The following is a 5,858-nucleotide window of genomic DNA, read 5'->3' on the forward strand; positions in this document are numbered from 1 at the left end:
GAGTACTCTCCTTCTCAAACCCCCATTCATTTTGATAATGATGACTAGCTGAGAGAGAAATTGAAACAAATGGGAATCCAAGATGATGTTTTAATAACAACATCAAAGATAGAGGAGGGAATGCTTGAAGAATAGCCAACGACACTCTTAGCTCTCACTATTAAGGATTTTTAAGGAAATGAGATAGATGCTTTTGGAGAGAAAGCTATTAAAAAATTTCTAAGTTATGATGATTTTATAATTTCTATGGATTTTATTCATTTTTTGGGTAGAAGCACTATTTCTAGTTTTGAGGAAAAATGCAAAAAAGTAAAGGTAGAGCAACCTCATAGACAAGAATTTAAAATTGTAGAGGAAATAAAAGTTGAGCTGATGCAAAATTTCTATCAGATAACCTATGAAGGGGGAAGACAACTGTTAAAAGACTCGGGTGTTCTTATACTACCAAAATGGGACATTACCAATGCATTTATTTTTGATGTTATTAGGAGAGAATAGGGTGACCAAATTTAACACAAAGGAGGAGGTCAAGGAGGCCCATAAAGGGGTAAAATATAGTGATGTTTATAAGGCCCTAGTGATGTGATCTACTCAAAAAATGGATAAATCCTAACTCAAGGAAGCTTCAGATGCATAACATATAGAAACCCTAATAATATATAGAGCGACTGATGTGGATAGTGAGAAGATTTCTCTCATGAATAAATACGTGTTTAATTTTGGTGAGGTGGTAGCGTAGAAAGATAAAAATAAATTCCTTGAGCTTAACACTAAGTTTGAAAAGGTATGAGAATCCTATTATGAGAGAGGAAGGAAAATTAATGAAATGGAGAAAGTTATTTCATAATTGCAGAGGTAGAAGGGAAAGAGAAAAGTGGGGAAGAACACAACCATCTTATGATTGCAACTTTTCCTACTTTAGCTCCTCGCACTAGGTCTATCATTGAAAACATTGATACACCATAACATTGAGAATTATATATTGAGGATGAGTTAAATGAATAAAAGGCTAAACTTAGATGAGCACAAGAAGAGGTGCAAATTGAATTTGAGGATAGAGTCTAAGATACAATTTTATTTCTAGTTGATAGAATAAACTAGCCTCTATTCTATCTAGAAATGTAAATGTTAGTAGACATTTGGAAGGAACTATAAAATAGTGAGGTTTCTTTAAGATAAATCTTGAGCAACTAGACTTTTAGCATGAAGATGATATCATTCCTCTATGTTTTACTTTTATTGAAAGAATTGATGATCAAACATGCTAAAAATAGATATGCTAGTATCTAGATTAAGAATGTATTTCTCTAAGGGTAAAAGTAAAAAGTTGTGTTACCTTTTAGGATGACTTATCGGGACAACTAAATTTAAGTACTTCTATCTAAAATCAAACATATGATCTAGATAAATTCATTCTAGCTAAGTTATATATGGTCTCACACCTTTCCAATCAATAATGTCTATTAAATCCATGTTTTAAATACTGCTTTGTATCTAATTACTAAAGAAATATAATTATTTCAAAAAAAAATCATTTCAATAGCTCTTACTATATTTTATGACATGTTTTTAATAACCTATAAACTGTTGAAGCAAGAGGCTAATAAAAATAGATTGAGACAAGTATGATTTGTAGGAGTTGAGAATCTAACTCTGATAATGTGCCAAGATCACTTGTAGTGCAAATAACTTGCTGAAGAGAAACCTAGGGGGCAAAGAGCTTGAAGCAAAAAATCACACAAGAATGATTCAAAATAGGAAAATAAAATTGCTATGTGAAAAATGGAATGAATTTACAATGAGCGAGAGACCACTTATAAAGGCCTCATGGAAGCTTGTAGAACAAGCTGGAAGGAGGTAGAAGATAAGGACAACAACTCAGCACATATCCACAAAAAGGTGGAACATGCTAGAAGGGAACAAACTCCCGTGTTGTCAACAACTAACCTCAACATGCATTAAATACAAATTATTAAATAAATGCATGAACCTAAGTAAACTTAAGTAAATAGAATAAATAATTAACAATTAATTAATTATTTACTCTAACACCCCCCCTTAAGTGAAACTTAGGGGAATGCTTTAAGCTCACAAAAAAAGGAAAAAATGCAAAATGGGTCCCGACAACTAGGCCATTTTAGGTACCCAAGTACAATGCAACTAAATGCGACCTCTGTAAAATGGAGAAAGAGGGAAAACCCTATGGGAAAAACCCTCCTCCAAAAAGAGGTAAAAACAACATGTTGAAAAAAACATGAAGTGAAGGAAGGAAGGCCTCAACCAATCCCCCCAAGGACAACTTCCATAACCCCAAGCATTGACCGTAGCTGAAGAAAGCGTAGCGATGCAAAAGGCTTAGTGAAGATGTCTGCAACCTGACCGGTGGTAGGAATGTACTCCAATGCAATAATACCATCCTGGATCAACTAATGGATGAAATAAATATGCAACTCAATGTGCTTGGTATGCTAATGTTCCACCAGGTTGCGAGAAATGTGGATGGCACTTTGATTATCACACCACAAAATAGTAGGGCAATCAGGAGGAAATCCAAACTCAGTCATCAACTGACGAAGCCGTAAAGCCTCCTGACTAGCAAGAACTATGGCCCTATACTCAGCCTCTATAGATGAAAGTGCTTGAGCATGCTGTTTCTTGCACAACCATGTTATGGGACTGGAGCCAAGGAAAAACACAAAGCCAGAAGTAGACTTCCGATCATCAACATCACCAACCTAGTTTGAGTAAGTGTAGCCAACAATGTGTGGAGTCCCCATAGTGTAGTGAATGCCATACATAAGGGTTCCTTGAATGTAGCATAGAATATGCTTGGCATCTTGCCAATGACTCTCATGAGGGTCCTAAGAAAATTGAGAGACTAGGCCAACTACAAAAGATATATTAGGGAAGGTGTGTGTCAGGTACAAGAGGCTACCAACCAACTGCCGATACAAAGTAGCATCCACTGTAGGTGAAGAGTAGGAGGTAGAAAAAGTGACACCTGACTGAAATGGTGTAGGAGCAGCCTTACAATGAAGCATGTGAAAGCGACGAAGCATGTCAAGAGCATACTTCTGCTGATACACAAAAATACTAGTAGGAGACTGATGAATCTGAAGACCAAGAAAGTAGTGCAGCAAACCAAGATCAATCATCTCAAACTAGTCCTTCAGTGCATGCTTAACATCCTGGAACATGGATGATGAACTAGCTGTAAGGATAAGATCATCAACATACAAAACAAGAATCAGTATCTCATCACCAAGATGCTGAATGTACACTGTGGGATCGGAATGGCAGCGAGTGAAGCTAGTAGATAGCAAAAATGAGTCCATCTTCTCATACCAAGCCCTAGCGGCTTGTTTGAGACCATACAATGAACGTCGAAGCCTACAAACCAAGGTAGGATCCTACACAAAACCTGGAGGTTGCTCCATATAAATCTCCTTTGTGATATCACTGTCTAGGAAGGCACTCTTCACATCCATCTGATAAACTTACCATCCCTGTGAAGCTGCGAGGGATAAGACAAGGTGAATAGAATTCATCTTGGAGACAGGGGCAAATGTCTCAGAGTAATCAACACCCTCGACTTGCAAAAAAACCCTCGCAACAAGATGAGCCTTATGCTTATCAATGGAACCATTAGCAACATACTTAGTGCGATAAATCCACTTACAATGCACTAGCTTTCTCCAATTAGGAAGAGAACAAAGATCCCATGTGTGGTTCTTCATCAAAGAAGAATATTCCTCCTCCATTTCACTGTCCCATTCTGAATGTCCTATCACCTCCGAAAAAGTCTGAGGATCAGTACTAACAGCATGACTGAGTAGACTAGAGCCTGCAATGTGAGAATGAGTGCAACAAGATGTGGATGGGTCACCAGCTAGAGATCTCGCAACATCAACAATAGCTCAAGCCCATTTAGGCATCTGGAGAGGATCCTATGGTGGAGGTATATCAAGATCACCATGATCATCATCCTCATCATTTGTGAAACATAGTGGAGATGAAGAGGGAGTAGTGGGAGTTGGAGGAGGCACTAGAGGTGAGGAATGAACTGCAGGAGGGCTCTCATCAAACTGGACATCTCGTCAAAATAGGACCTCTCTGGAATCAGGATCAAATAACCTATAAGCCTTAACATCCTCACAGTACCCAACAAAAATCAATGGTCAACTCTTCGGTTCCATTGCTTTCCTCTGAGAAGCAGGTACAAATGCATATGTTGTACTCCCAAAAACTCTGAATAATGACACATCATGCTTGACACGGGACCAAGCCTCCTTAGGAGTCATATGTCGAAGTGCCTTGTGAGGCATCTGATTCTGAATGTAGTTGGCACAATTGACTACCTCTGCCCAAAAACATGAATCCATGGACCTAGACTAAATCATACAATTTTCCATCTCATGAAGGGTTCTATTCTTCCTCTCGGTCACACCATTCTGATGAGGAGTGTAGGGCACTGAAAGCTGATGCTAAAGACCATGCTCAAAACAAAAATCTCTGAAACCCTAGTTCACATACTCCCCCCATTATCTGTGAGTATGCACCGAATAGAAAGTCCAGACTACTTCTCTACAAATGCCTTAAAAAATTGAAATGAGTCGAAGGCATCAAACTTGTACTTAAGAAAGTACACCCATGTGCGTCTAGAGAAGTCATCAATGAATGTAAGCATGTATCTAGCACTTGAAAAAGGAGTAGGAAATGACATAAGGTCACTATGAATCAGCTCCAAAGGTGCTAAAGCATGAGTGGCTCATCCATGTAGAAAGGAATCCCTATGTTGCTTGCCAAGTGCACATCCCTGAAAAACACCATCTAGACAGGAAATCTGGGGAAGCCCAAGAACAAGTGCTTGTGTGCTCATCTACTGTAGATATCTATAATTAACATGCCCAAACTGTTCATGCCAAAGTCTTCTTATTGAATCTACATGTGCAACTAAACATGAAACTGTGTCATCAGAAGACTCAAATCCATCAAATCTGTAGAGGCATGATGCAGAGTCAACACTCCCAGTGGCCACAATCATCTCCGGATCATGCAAGTCTCAAATAACCACATCATGTGGTGAGAACTCGACTGTCTTTCCAGAGCCAGAGTGGCAAATCTGATAGATAGATAGAAGGTTCATCAAAATATCAGGAACATAAAGTACATCCTATAGAGAACCCCCAGCCAAATCAACAATGCTAGAACCCAAAACTAAAAGTTGTGAAGAGTTCCCAACTGCAACTTAGGAGTGTTTTTCAAATGGTGAGAAGCCCCGGAATCAAGAATCCATAAAGGCACTAAAGGCGTAGCTCATGCAGAAAGAGCATGACCTTTCCTTGCAGATGGAGATGAAGATTGAGGAGCAGAAATATATGCTCCTTCATGGCTTCCTCTAAAGCCTCTAATCATTTCCAACACCTAGAAACCGAATGTCCATCATTCCCACAAAAGCTGCAGTTCTCACTTGATTTCTTCTTGGTCTTGGAGGTAGACTCACCTGACTTTGAAGAATCTTTACCCTTGGGAGGGTTTGCTGGAGGATTAGCTGGAGGATCAGATTTGGATGTGTCTTTCTTTGACTTTCCTTTCTTCTTTGATTTCCCCTTAGAATTTTGAGCAACCAAGGCTTGGCTGGAAGAGCCAGAGCCATCGACCTACTGGATCTTTGCTTGTTCCCTAGTCAACCTGTCACAAAATGTCTCAAATGTAGGCATCCTATGTCGGTCTCCAAGGGCATCCATGGTGGAGTAGAAAGTAGAAGAAAAGACCTGATACTGCCCCTTTAGCTTTGAGAGTATAAAAAATATGCACTCATTATCCGTTTTGTTCTTCTCACATCCTTGTAAAACTGC

The sequence above is a fragment of the Cupressus sempervirens genome, chromosome 4, assembly GCF_028749045.1.
Source record: "Cupressus sempervirens isolate cs-2001-9-10 chromosome 4, ASM2874904v1, whole genome shotgun sequence".
Classification (NCBI taxonomy): domain Eukaryota; kingdom Viridiplantae; phylum Streptophyta; class Pinopsida; order Cupressales; family Cupressaceae; genus Cupressus; species Cupressus sempervirens.